Genomic DNA, 14920 nt, shown 5'->3' on the forward strand with positions numbered 1-14920 from the left:
TCCCTGAGTCAACAGATGGGGACGTTTGCAAGACAACAACCATCTGCACGAACAGATCGACGACGTTTGCAGCAGCATGGACTATCAGCTCGGAGACCAAGGCTGCGGTTACCCTTGACGCGCCAGACAGGAGCGCCTGCGATGGTGTATTCAGCGACGAACCTGGGTGCACGAATGGCGAAACGTCATTTTTTCGGATGAATCCAGGTTCTGTTTACTGCATCATGATGGTCGCATCCGTGTTTGGCGACATCGCGGTGAACGCACATTGGAAGCGTGTATTCGTCATCGCTATACTGGCGTATCAACCGGCCTGATTGTGTGGGGTGCTATTGGTTACATGTCTCGGTCGCCTCTTGTTCGTACTGACGGCACTTTGAACAGTGGGCGTTACATTTCAGATGTGTTACGACCCGTGGCTCTAGGCTTCATTCGATCCCTGCAAAACCCCTGCATCTCAGCAGTAATGCACGACCGCATGTTTGCACGTCCTGTACGGCCCTTTCTGGATACAGAAAATGTTCGGCTGCTGCCCTGGGCAGCACATTCTCCAGATCTCTCACCAACTGAAAACGTCTGGTCAATGGTGGTCGAGCAACTGGCTCGTCACAATACGCCAGTCACTAGTCTTCATGAACTGTGGTATCGTGTTGAAGCTGCATGGGCAGCTGTACCTGTACACGCCATCCAAGCTCTGTTTGGCTTAATGCCCAGGCGTATCAAAGCCGTTATTACGGGCAGAGGTGGTTTTTCTAGGTACTGATTTCTCAGGATCTATGCACCCAGATTGCGTGAAAATGTAATCACATGTCAGTTCTAGTATAATATATTTGTCCAATGAATACTCGTTTATCATCTGCATTTCTTCTTGGTGTAGCAATTTTAATGGCCAGTAATGTAATGAATACTTCCTTATTTTGTACTCCTGTTAATTGATTGGGTTTTCCTGTTGTAGCTACCAAGCAGTCTTGGCATAGTAGAACCCACGTTTCCACCTCCTTGGCTACCTCATGTTTGCCACCTCATGTTGATGGACTCGATTACGGTGGAAGATCGAGAGCCATCAGACGAAGCAATGCAAATGAAAGTCGGCTTCGTCGCTAGACCAAACCATACTAGTTCCCATCACGCCCCGCGGCCAGTAGTGCAGTTTGAACGTTCTAACGCAAAAATTCAGAAGTTACGACGATTTTGTTCCATATAGTTCAATAACTGTCATCCTGTATATATATATATATATATATATATATATATATATATATATATATATGGATAACCAATATTTAATAATTTGTTAGTCTGACACTGCGTATGATGTCATTCATACTGAGGCTAAAGGTTGGCTATTGATTTTGTGGTATTCGTTCTTTCCATCTATTGACTTACGCAGGGGACTTCGGATGATGACAGTCATTGGTTTACAAAGATACAGTAGCGTTCAAAAAGTAATTACTTCAAATTACTACCCTCGATACAGAGGGAAAAACTGCAACAACGACATTACTGTGGAGACACCACGATACTGTCTGATCCAGAGTATCCGGGCACCCTTATGTAATGCGGTTTTGGCTACTAGGTGTCACGAGAGGCGGAGCCGCCTGTGTAAAAGGAGGCGGGCAGTATTGCGTTGTCAGTAGAGAAGCAGTAACACCAGAGAGGTCTGGCGGGAGACTTCAATGACTTCGAACGTGGACTAGAAATTGGATATCACCTGAGTAACAAATCCATCAGGGATATTTCAACCCTTATAAGGTTGCCCAAGTCCATTCATCTACATCTACATACATACTCCGCAATCCACCATACGGTGCGTGGCGCAGAGCACCTCGTACCACAACTAGCATCTTCTCTCCCTGTTCCACTCCCAAACAGAACGAGGGAAAAATGACTGCCTATATGCCTCTGTACCAGCCCTAATCTCTCTTATCTTATCTTTGTGGTCTTTCCACGAAATATAAGTTGGCGGCAGTAAAATTGTACTGCAGTCAGCCTCAAATGCTGGTTCTCTAAATTTCCTCAGTAGCGATTCACGAAAAGAACACCTCCTTTCGTCTAGAGACTCCCACCCGGGTTCCTAAAGCATTGCCTTAACACTCGCGTGATGATCAAAGCTACCAGTAACAAATCTAGCAGCCCGCCTCTGAATTGCTTCTATGTCCTCCCTCAATCCGACCTGATAGGGATCCCAAACACTCGAGCAGTACTCAAGAATAGGTCATATTAGTGTTTTACAAGCGGTCTCCTTCACAGATGAACCACACCTTCCCAAAATTCTACCAATGAACCGAAGGTGACTATCCGCCTTCCCCACAACTGCCATTACATGCTTGCCCACTTCATATCGCTCTGCAATGTTACGTCCAAATATTTAATCGACGTGACTGTGTCAAGCGCTACACTACTAATGGAGTATTCAAACATTACGGGATTCTTTTTCCTATTCATCTGTATTAATTTACATTTATCTATATTTTGAGTTAGCCGCCATTCTTTACACCAATCACAAATCCTGTCCAAGTCATCTTGTATCCTCCTACAGTCACTCAACGACGACACCTTCCCGTACACCACAGCATCATCAGCAAACAGCCGCACATTGCTATCCACCCTATCCAAAAGATCATTAGGAAACAACAGCGGACCTACCACACTTCCCTGGGGCACTCCAGATGATACCCTCACCTCCGATGAACACTCACCACCGAGGACAACGTACTGGGTTCTATTACTTAAGAAGTCTTTGAGCCACTCACATACTTGGGAACCAATCCCTTATGCTCGTACCTTAGTTAGGAGTCTGCAGTGGGGCTCCGAGCCAAACGCTTTCCGAAAGTCAAGGAATATGGCATCCGTCTGATACCCTTCATCCATGGTTCGCAAGGTATCATGTGAAAAAAGGGCGAGTTGAGTTTCGCAGGAGCGATGCTTTCTAAAGCCGTGCTGATGCATGGACAGTAACTTCTCTGTCTCAAGGAAATTCATCAAATTCGAACTGAGAATATGTTCGAGAATCCTGCAACAAACCAATGTCAAGGATATTGGTCTGTAATTTTGGGGATCAGTCCTTCTACCCTTCCTATATACAGGCGTCACCTGCGCTTTTTTCCAGTCGCTCGTGACTTTACGTTGTTGGTGATGTGACTGTGAAATGGAAGCAAAAGGAACAACCACGGCTAAACCAAGACAAGGCAGACTTCCTGTACTGACAGACAGGGATCGCCGCGCAATGTGGTGTGTGATTATAAAAACTCGCATCAAATGTCCATATCAGTTTGTAGTTGGGTTCATTTTGAACATCGCTAGACCTAGTATTTCTGCTTTTTCTATAAACACTCATCCCCTTGTGGAGTCAAATCAATCTTTCCGAAATAAATTCCACGCGTGGCCGAAATTTTCTGCCTCGGATTTCAGTTGCTAGTACGATCTGGGGGCGACTGCTTTCTAAGACAGACTTCGCTGCTTATATTCCAGCTGTTAGCTAATATTTTAAACTTCTCAGTCTCTACATTTGCTGTCCCTTTTTGTTGTAAAAGTTATTTTATCGGATCGGTCTTCAGGTCAACTGCCGGAGTAAGAATATAGTACTCAACACTTTACCGAATAATACAAATTCTTAAATTTTTAGAATTTTATACACAAGCAGCAGGTGCTTCTCACAATAATATAGACTTCGAGTGTCTTCTCCTTACTGTGCCCAAGTGCAACACTTGTCTCGGGCGCACCTGATGGGCTTATCTGCAGACGCAAGATCATCAGGCAGCAAACGACTCATCTGTCATCGAGGCTCTGTTGTCTAGGTTTCCGGCTATAGGTGAATAAATAAACTTAGTGATTGGCAGAATGCAGTAGAGGGGAGGAGGACTGTCGGCCTGCAGCCAACCACTTTTAACAAGGCTCTGCATGCACACCCTGCAGCGAGTAGGTGGCCACATAGAAAGAAATGCGAATGGCTGGTGACCGACCCTTACACTCTACTCGCCGAAACCTCAATCATAAAGTTATTATAACCCAAGTATAGTAGGAGTCCCATGGAGATGCGTGGATTTGCACACTCAGCACTGGAAACCACGCCTGACCACGATGGTACGTGACGGCAATGGTCATCCTTAGGGAAGGCAAACTATGGGGAAAACTGATGGTCAATAGAGTAACATCAAATCTAAATACACCGTCAGATGATAATTTGAAAAAAAAGGTTCAAATGGCTCTAAGCAGTATGGGACATCTGAGGTCATCAGTCCCGTAGACTTAGAAACTACTTAAACCTAACTAACCTAAGGACATTACACACATTCATGCCCGAGGCAGGATTCGAACCTGCGACCGTAGCAGCAGCGCAGATCCGGACTCAAGCGTCTAGAACCGCTCCAACACAGCGGCCGGCTGATAATTTGATCCTGATACAAAGTCCTCATAGGTATAACCAATATTTTAAAAATTATCATCGCATAAAGATAAGATGGCGGGCAGTTGTCTCGCTGAAATATTGTGCGGCTTCTACAATATTATCCGGCGTAAGTCCCGAGAACCTATCAAACAGATGCAGCGCCGGGAAAGCCTCAAACAGCACATCTGGTACCTCTACGGGGAGGAGATGGTTAACGCGGTACGTGAGTTCGATAAACTCCGCAACAAAAGGGAGAGACTGTTGTGCTCTCTCGCGTTCTTACTGAGATGTCGGGACCAGCAAACTACACCAACTTTCGCCAAGTTTACCCATTATGTGGACTCTGCGGAGGCCAGGACAATTAAACAACGAGCAAGCAGGGCATTGGTGAGAGAAAGAATCCGTTATACTAGACGAGTATTAGACCAAGTCTCCAGAAGCCTGCTCTCACTTCACCTGAAGATCTCGTCGGGTCTGTCAGCGGACTCCTGGGGGTGGGTAGACAGCTCTACTTGGGCGTTTTCGGACTGGGTGCGGCAGCAAATCACAGCGCGTCAAACTTCTAAGTTCCAACGCCTTACACACCGGTCATTGCAAGAAGAGAAATTTAGCAGACGGACTGTGTTTAATCTCACAGATAAACCACTGAGTGACGCTGCAATGTCAGTGTTAGAAAAGGGACTTAATTTTGCGCCTACTCCCAAGACTTTGCCCATCAAGGAGTTCATCAGTGCCGTTGAACAAGGTGTTTTAAAACTTCCGAATGACGCTGCTGAAGAAATAAGGCGAGAGGCTTGTAGATCAATAACCAGGATGCCTGCACCCAAGCAGAACGTCACAACTCAAGAAAGAAGAGCGCTCCGTTCTTTAAAAGAAGACAATGATATAGTAATTTTACCAGCTGACAAGGGTAACGCCACTGTTCTTATGCCTGCTACATCTTATTTTGGCAAGATGATGGACCTACTACAGGATACAGCGTATCGTCGACTCCAGAAAGATCCGACGGATGCCGTACAACGGAGGACATCCGCTCTCCTCAAATCCAGCCAACTTCCTGACCATCTGAAGAAGAGTTTAAGAGAACGAGCGCCAGTTCCGCCACGACTTTATGGCCTGCCTAAGATACATAAGGAGAATGTTCCGCTTCGCCCTATCGTTAGTAATATAGGTGCCCCAACATACTATCTAGCTAAACATCTGGCTTCTCTTCTGAGTCCCATGGTGGGGAAATGTGAACACCATATTCGAAACTCAGAAGATTTTATACGGCGAATGAAGAACCTGCGTCTTGAATCTACAGACTTACTAGTGAGTTTCGATGTGGTTTCCTTGTTCACACGGATGCCTCTGATGGACTCATTACAACTTATAGGAGCCAAGCTGGAAGGGGACGTCTTACACCTTTTCAAACATGTGCTTACCTCGACTTACTTTTTATTTAACAACCAGTATTTCGAGCAGACTGACGGTGTTGCTATGGGTAGCCCTTTGTCTCCCATAGTAGCAAATCTTTTTATGGAAGATTTCGAGGACAAAGCACTTCAGACGGCGGTTCTGAAACCCAAATGTTTTTGGAGATATGTAGATGATACGTTTGTGGTATGGCCGCATGGGACAGCAACGCTTCCTTCTTTCCTGGAACATTTGAACTCCATCCATCCAAGTATCTGTTTTCAGCTTATCGGCAGAGCTCAACCATCTCCGCTCTGTATTTGCCCAGAACGGGTACTCCGAGAAGCAGATCCGGAACGTGTTTCGACCAGCACGCTCCAAACCTCAAGAACAACCTGAAGAAGCAGATAACACCACGGGGTTGGTTTTTCTACCTATGTCGGTGGCGTGTCTTTTAAGGTGGGCAGAATTTTCAAGAAACACCGGATGAAATGTGTTATCCGGCCGCCAGCAAAAGTGAAATCGATGCTGGGCTCTGTTAAAGACAACCTCGGCCTGAGGAGACCAGGAATATACAAAATCCCGTGCCAGTGTGGGAAATCTTGTATTGGCCAGACGTGTCGTACGGTCAAAGACAGATGCGACGAACATAAACGTCACACGAGGTTGGGTCAGCCAGAGAAATCTGCGGTTGCTGAACATTGCCTTGACACGGGACACGGCATGAATTATGAAGAAACCAAGATCCTCTTGCATGCTTCCACATACTGGGACTCCATCATCAAAGAGGCGGTCGAAATACGTATAAGCAGTGACCTAATAAACAGAGACACGGGGTTTCACCTGAGCAAAGCCTGGGAACCAGCCTTGGCGGCACTAAGGAATCGCAGCCACAGATTAGCAACCGCACCGAGTCAACGCAGATGGGAAGCCTTAGCGTAGATGCTTAAATCGCGCGCCAACTCCTCGCACGCGCGAACGGGGTCCGTCGCTCCCGGCCGCATTTCCCGCGCCGCGGCGCGCTTCCGCAGACCGCGACCCGTTTCTCCAGCAGAGGACTCTGGTATTCGACGCTGTCTACGATTGGTCTTCGATGACGTTATGCCCCGCTGGCGTCTGCGATGTTCTAGAAAGCCAGCATATAAATTGGCGCGTTTCTCAGCGACGCGACAGTAGCACCTGAAGATGGCGGGCAGTTGTCTCGCTGAAATATTGTGCGGCTTCTACAATATTATCCGGCGTAAGTCCCGAGAACCTATCAAGCTGAATTTTAGTTGTAAAAGAACGTTGAAATATCTTAACTGGCAGACACTGGTACGAGGACGTCGTACCTATAGCAAGAACGTACAAGAGGCAATTTAATGCACATTGGTTTACAAGCGATGATTCTTCTCAATCTCCATCCGAGAACAGAATGGGAAGGAACTTTGGTACAGCGCTGTTCGTGTACCCTCTGGCTTTCAGAGGAATATTACATGAAAACTACAAGACATAAATAAAACAGGCACATATCAACAGACACAGCATCTCTTCTAGTGCTCAATATGGGCACCATTTACAACGAGGAAAGTTAATATGTGCATGCAATTCGTGGAAGTTGCTGCGATGAACTGCCCGGCAAGGCGCTACAGCAGTCCGCTTTGTAAATCAGTTGATTGGTTTGCATCTCTGCAAGCGCCAACGAAGCCGATGTAAAAATACGTACCTGATGATTTGTCCACAATTTCTGACACAGTTGCTCCCAACCGCCAACTATGCCACGGCGCATATTTCGTATCGAAACATGTATAGATGCGCTATCCACTGGTATATGTTAGTTTTCTGTATGTCTTAGAATTTTGGTGCACTTGTATTGTGAAACCCTGGAGGTAATTATGAATAACGCCGTATAAAGCATGATAAAAAGTGCCGTCTACTAGCCACTTCAAAATGATTCAGATAATATAAATGTAGATGTAGACTTCAAGGTTGTTAAATTTCTGGCAAACACATTTGAAAGCCACAGTCTCTGGGCCAATGAAGGTCGTTCGTTTAGCGAGCATAGTGTGGGGAACCAAGTGCTGTGTCTACGTGTAGCAACGGTGGCGAGCGAATGAGATTGGTGCTTCCCCGTCACCCAGTCAAGGCCGATCCGGCAGCGCTGAACGTGTGCAAGAGCATTCAGACAAAGCATTGCGCAACGATCTGAAGTAAAGTTAGGTACTTAAATCATGCCACAATATTTTGCCACATGATGTAAAACCGTACCAGTGTTACATATTTTGACTTTCAGCTTGATCCGCTTCTTAGTTTCCACGAAAATCCACTTTTTACGAAATTTCAAAAGCACGAAATGTTATACAGAAAGATGTAATTTTGGATTTAGCCTCCGTTTTATGTAAAAACGTACTGTAGCGGTTTTATGAAGTTATTTCTTCTATTTTTCATTTTATTAAGTAAAACTTGATTCTTTTTATACGCAAATTTGTAAAATCATGATGGATTTTTGCAAGTTAGTTACAATGATACATTACAGCACTATGTTCGTTGGAAGTAATGATGGAGCTGTACTAAGTAATTATGTAACTTTACGCCAACGGCCATGTCGCAGCGGTCACATCACCCAACTTTATTTGAGTGCTGTCAGGCTTGGCTAGAGGCTGGATGGGTAACCGTCAGGGTCTGCCAGTTGCTATTGGCAAACGGGGTGCACTCAGCACTTGTGAGGCCAATTGGGGAGCTACTTGACTGAAAAGCACAGCTCCGGACACGAAAACTAACAACGGGTGGAAGAGGGGTGTGCTGACCACAAGCCCCTGCATATCCGCATCCAGTGACGCCTATTAGCTGAGGATGACTCTGCGGTCGGTCGATACTATTGTACCCTCTGAGGCCTGTTCGGACAAGGTTTAGTTTAGTTTATGTAAATTTTCAGAAGTGAAAACAGCAGAATGGAGACAGATCAGAAGTCTTAATTTACCCTCGCTTCCATTACAAAAATTCTACTAGAAGTCGCAGTTTAAGAATTAGCTAATTGATATTTTTATGGAACATACATAGAGTACAATATTACTCATGGAAAAATTGGAAAACTTGTTAGTATTCAACTAACAACGATGGGTAACGGGTTGACATTAGTTTGCAGCTCGTAGTCTAGTGGCTAGCGTTGCTGCATCTGGATCACAGGGTCCCGGGTTCGATTCCTGGCCAGGTTGAGGATTTTCTCTGTCCGGGGGCGGGGTGTTTGTGTCGTCCTCATCATTCCATCATCATTATTTGTGACGGTGGCTAGATTGGGTAGTGTAACAAATTGGACTGTGAAAAAATTGGGACTTTGTAGGGACGCTGATGACCGCACAATCGAGCACCCCACAAACCAAACGTCTTGTGATCAGAAAAGTTGCCATCTGAGCACTGCTGCAGGCGCTTGAGGCTTTCTAACTACAGGTGTGTTCTGTTTGCCGTCCGGTGCGAAACGGAAGGTCAGTGTAAAAGGATCACCTTATTATTATATAGGGATTCATTCGATCGTCGTCAGTCGTCCGGGATGTACGAGGGAGGACCCAAATGTAACGGAAATTGGGCTGCGGTGGGGAGGGGGAGTGGGGGAACCCATTGTTTGACCACATGTCCGTTACAGTCACGCCATCTGAGTCAGTGTGCGAAGTTGTGTCGCTGTGAGTGCATCGATTCGCCCGAGAGAGCTTTTTAGTAAAACAACTTTTTCCATTTCGGCGAAAACGTGATGGCAGATTGTCGAGAGCAACGTGCGGCTGGGAAATTTTGTTTCCCGTTGGGGAAATCAGCCTCGGAAACTGTTGTAATGCTTAAGATTGCTTATGGGGATGCTGCCCTACGTAAAACCAGAACTGCGAGTGGTTTTCACGTTTTAAAAAATGGAGAAATGTCAACTGAAGACCAACCCCGTTCAGGACGCCTCTCAACGTCAAGAAGTGACGAAAACGTCGACAAAATCAATGCCCTCGATCGTGAACACCGTCGCCGAACCATTGATCAACTCTGTGAGATATCTGGAATATCATGGAGTTCAATTCAGATGACTTTATCCGAAGATTTGCTCATGAGAAGGGTTGCAGCCAAATTTGTCCCTCGCCTTCTCGCAGACAAACGAAGGGAGCGCCGACTTCAGGCAAGTTTTGAGCTTCAAAATCAGTTCAAAGAGGACCCTGAATTATTTTCCAAGATGATTACTGATGATGAAGTGTGGTGCTATGGATGCAACATCGTAACAACGCAGCAATCAAGCCAGTGGAAGACAAGTGGCTCTCCTCGTCCCAAGAAAGCTCGCCAAGTGAAGTCAAACATCAGGACACTGCTCATTTGATTCTTCGATTGCAGAGGTGTTGTCCACGCGGAGTTCGTTCCCCCGGGTCTAACTGTCAACCAGGAGTGCTACTAGGAGGTTTTGAAAAGACTTAGAGGGAGTATCCGGAAGAAAAGAGCAGATCTTTGGCGCACAGGTGACTGGTTCTTCCATCATGACAACGCGCCAACCCACACCGCCCTCTCCATAAAGCAGTTTTTGACCAAAAGCTGCGTGACACCTATTGCCCCCCCCCCCCCCCCCCACTTACCCTAGTGGATCTAGCCCCCTGTGATTTCCTATTGTTCCCAGACTCAAAAAGCATATGAAAGGAAAGCGTTTTGCCACTGTGGGGCAGGTAAAACAAAAGTCGCTGGAAGGCATAAAGAACATTCCGAGATGTGAATTTAAAAATTGTTTTGAACAATGGAAGCATCGTTTGAAGAACTGTGTTGTGATCGATGGAGAGTGATCAAAAATCTGGTGTAAAAATATTAAGAAATAAAGACGTTATGACGAAAATGGCTCTGAGCACTATGGGACTTAACAGCTGTGGTCATCAGTCACCTAGAACTTAGAACTACTTAAACCTAACTAACCTAAGGACATCACACACATCCATGCCCGAGGCAGGATTCGAACCTGCGACCGTAGCAGTCGCACGGTTCCGGACTGCGCGCCTAGAACCGCGAGACCACCGCGGCCGCGTTATGGCGAATTTCCTGTTTTTTTTTTTTTTTTGTCCCCCCTCCCACCCTCGTATCTCGCTATACTTCATGTTGTGACTTACTAGGGTCGATGACCGCGTTTCTTAGTCTCGGCTGGCACTGAAGACAACTGACTTGAACGGTTAACGGTCGAGTTAGTTACCTCGCATTTTTGTACAAATGTGTAGAGGTGAACCTTCGTGGATTGATAATTTACTGGACATCCTGTGTTTTAGTTTTGATGTTTTTACTTATTGTGCCGCCGATACTGTTGCAGTAAACCGCGTGGCAATTGGTGTACCTTATTTACCACTTGTAAGACGAGCAATTAACTTAATTAATTAACAGATAGAGCTGTAATTAGTAATACTTGGAACTTCGAGTAGAGATCGTTATTGAACTGCATCGAGTGCTTATTGCGATAGGAAAACCGTAATGAATTTCAAAAACATTAATTTGTGCGTATAAACTTTTCTTGAACATACTAATTTATTAAAACAAACTTTGATTTATCGCTGTAGTTCTCGACTTCTTTTGATTGTAAGTAGAGAGTTGGAACATCTTATTCCAGTTTAGCGAGCAGGATTGTGGACTTGTGGACGGGAGATTATGGGCAGCAGGTTTTTCGATTACCTTCTGGCTGCCTGCACGAATAATTTTCTGGCTCTTGTTAACGGAAGTGGTATTTGAAATCGCACTAAATGCATAAAAAAACAAGCAAGATCGTATGAAGAAATAACAAAACTCTTAACCCGCCCGACAGTATGGTGACCTTTTCCATTTTAATTGGTTTACGCTTTGCTGCTCTTTACTCACAGTTATAGCCTACAGTTCGGTAGAATGTCGTACCTTTTGATGTGAAATGTAGGTACAACACACTCTTTATAGTTTTAAAACTGCGCCAACAGTCAGCAAATTTCAATCTCAACACCAATATTTTGTCGGCTCAGGTGAAGAGTTCATGTCAGAGGCAAGTGAAGCAACGGAAGGACTCATAATTTTCGCTTGTCCTTCAAAATGAAGTCCGTATTATGTCATCACTATCGTCCATAACTGACCGGATTGTAGGTGGCAGCTACACAATTTCTCACCAGCAAATATCTGCAGAGGAAATGGGTTATCGCTTCGACCCAGTTAGCCGTTCTCGAAGGAGGTGTATGAACGACCTCGTAACCCTGAAGCGAGTGTAGTTTACGAGGCACTGAACTACGTTGCGGAGAGCAACCTATTGCTGAGGTACGCCAGCACAGTTGTTGCTACACTAGATAAAACGCCAGCCGAAAACAAGGGCTTATATGTGTCGGTCATATTTCTGCCATTGAGAAACAACTAGGTCTTTATTTCTTTACGTTTGGATATGCTTCTTTGTTTTTTGTCGATAGTTACCGTTAATTTTGATACTATAAAACTGATTTCCTTGTCTGCACTTAGCTGGAACATACTTTCGCACGTCGCTCTGAAATAACTTTATACCAGATGGACAAAGTAAAACTGGCCCGGAAAATTGTTTCACACACCTAAAGATAGGATACAAATCTTACATATTGTGCACCATGCGCATAAGCATGAAGACATTGAGAAAAAACATCCTACATGCACAACCAGTGACGCCCATTTCCTCAATATGCAGGTGCGTCTGCTTCACCAACTCATTATGAAAAACCTCAATTGAATCTTGGAAACCTTGACTATGGAGCTTTCAGCCTGAATTACATATCGAAAATAAAACCTTGAAAAATCGAAATATAGGCAGTCGACTGACTTCTATTGAAAAAATATATTTTTTTCACTGTTCCTGTGTGCCACAAGAAGCTATTACGGATCTGTTAAAATCTCCGCATGCCTTCAGGCTAGGACATATGTAACAAAATTTCCTTTATCACATATGGTGTTTCTAATTTTGATTGCTGCTCATGTCTGTAATGTAACTTGACGTTTTTCGTTTATCTCTTTGTTTTTAATTTTAGTTTCCTCTACGAAACACGTCGTATTGATGTTTTGTTCGCGCACAAATGTAGAAGTTATGGCAACAGTCTGAAACATTTAGAAACTATTAGTGCACAAATTAGTGATTATATTTAACAACGACCTGAGCAGAATAATGGTAGACGTAAGGACAGTAATATGTGAGATGACGAACACTGAATTGCACAACCGCCATGTTTCCTGTTGTGGCAACATCTCCAAGAAGTGGCGAGCGCCGTGCTTTTCTTCAGAAGCAATCGAATAGACATCCTTGTTATTTGAAACTTTTATCAACTTGTGAGATTATCCCGCCTTGCTCTTGCAACATTACTGCGTTCTTGATTGTTACAGAAGCACAGTCACGCTTCTTGACGGGAAGCTGTAGCAGCAAAACTTACACTTTCAAATGTATTCGGGGGAAAAATTCAGGGAAGTAGATAATATTAACATGGTAGACACAACACTGTACAACCTTGGAGTTTATGCGTAACGTAAAAGTTAGAGAGTAGGGGTGGAGGGATAGAGATTCAAATAGTCCAACAGTTCGTGAGAAATGCGTAATACTACCCGGTATTCCACTGATCTGATAACGTCAGACGACCTGAAAGTACACACTACATGATTACAGCTGGCAACGGAAGTGCATTTCAGTTATAAACCGCTCGTCAAAAAGGTTCTGAGAATGATTTTATTCATGGCGCGTGTGTGACGTTAGCACAGTAACGACGGTGAGCAACTGGAACTAACAACCATAAACAACAAATGTGCATTCGATCAGTCAGTAGTGAGTAGATAGTGTGAAATAGTGGACGTGCGGCCGTAGTGTGTCAATGTTGTTTCACAAATGATAATGGAGCAACATCTCTACAAGAAGTGTTCAAGACAGTCTCCAGAACATTTTGAAGAAGAGAAAAATGTGAATAAAATTTGTTCGGCACACCGTGACACTCGAAATACAACAACGACGCGTGGACGACTGCCACTACTCGATTGCAAGGGAAACAATTCTTTTCAGGAAAAAATGATCACGGGTGAGGATAATTGCTGTTATCGATACGAACTACTCGTATAAAACGACAAATTGCGGAATCGGTGTCTGATGGTACGACAAGACTGAAGAACGAACGAATGTGGAGCGCAAATTGAACATCCGAAAGAAAAACCTTTCTGACTGTTTCACATGGTTGTACGAAAGTTCCTTGCGTTGTACTCAACTGCGCGTGTGTTTAGGAGAGGTCTGTGTAGAATACCTGAATCATTAAAACCATCATCTTAACTTTTCTCTGGTTTTAATAAATCCAGTCTCTAAAATTTTTGGACTGATGGGTTGCGTTCTCTGAGAAGATGAGGGTAAATTCAGTTGAGCAGTAGACGCAGTGGATATTGAATATATTTTAGGTGTAAGTGAGGCTATCACGAAGCATATCACACTGTCTATAAAGTCTTCATCACTTTGCCCCTCGAGTTAAAACTAATTAAAATTGTATAAAGAATAAAAACTATTGTTTATTAAAAATGGAAGCTTTGTTAGATCAAAGAATAGTGATTTCTGTGGCGAGCGTCACGAAGCACAACTACTCTACTTTGCGAGACTGCGTGACTTTGCGTGTTTCGTCACACTTCTTCGGTGATAGCTTCTATAATTTATATAGTTCTCTCTGTCTGCGTCTTACTTACCCAGGGAGAGTGGAAGGCGAGAAACATGTTACCAGAAAGCGAAGCACCAAACGTAGAAGGAAGTTTGGGCTTTTTGTGTGGATGGTGTCTCTCAGCATACTTCCTAGCGTTCACACGAGATACTACACTGGATTGTAACAGATGAGTGAATATCGTGTTGTGGTTTTCACTAAGCGTGTGCGCCACCACAAATATGCTGCTTTACATTACGAGCTCCATTGCCGTCAGATCGGAATTGAACGATGAAGACCGATTTTCACTTGTCATCTGACCTATTCTAAGTTGGATAATTTGATGCAAAACGAATTATTGCTTTACACAGTAGATATCCCACTACGTCACAATTAAATGAATAAATGCGTAACTGGAATAATCTTTGTTTAGGATGTCGCTGTAGCCTGTTCTGTTTATTCAGGATTTTAAGCTATTATTACGACTGGCTAATTATACTACTCTAATTCTCATTCTTTGTTTGCAAATACATTT

General features: G+C 44.3%; 1 protein-coding gene across 4 annotated transcripts in view; it reads right to left on the reverse strand.

The window, feature by feature from the left end:
• The window catches only part of LOC124721279 (nicotinamidase), a 284503-nt gene that overhangs the window by 245839 nt on the left and 23744 nt on the right, over positions 1-14920 (reverse strand). The gene's annotated exons all lie outside the window — the stretch shown is intronic.

Source organism: Schistocerca piceifrons, chromosome X, assembly GCF_021461385.2.
Source record: "Schistocerca piceifrons isolate TAMUIC-IGC-003096 chromosome X, iqSchPice1.1, whole genome shotgun sequence".
NCBI lineage: Eukaryota > Metazoa > Arthropoda > Insecta > Orthoptera > Acrididae > Schistocerca > Schistocerca piceifrons.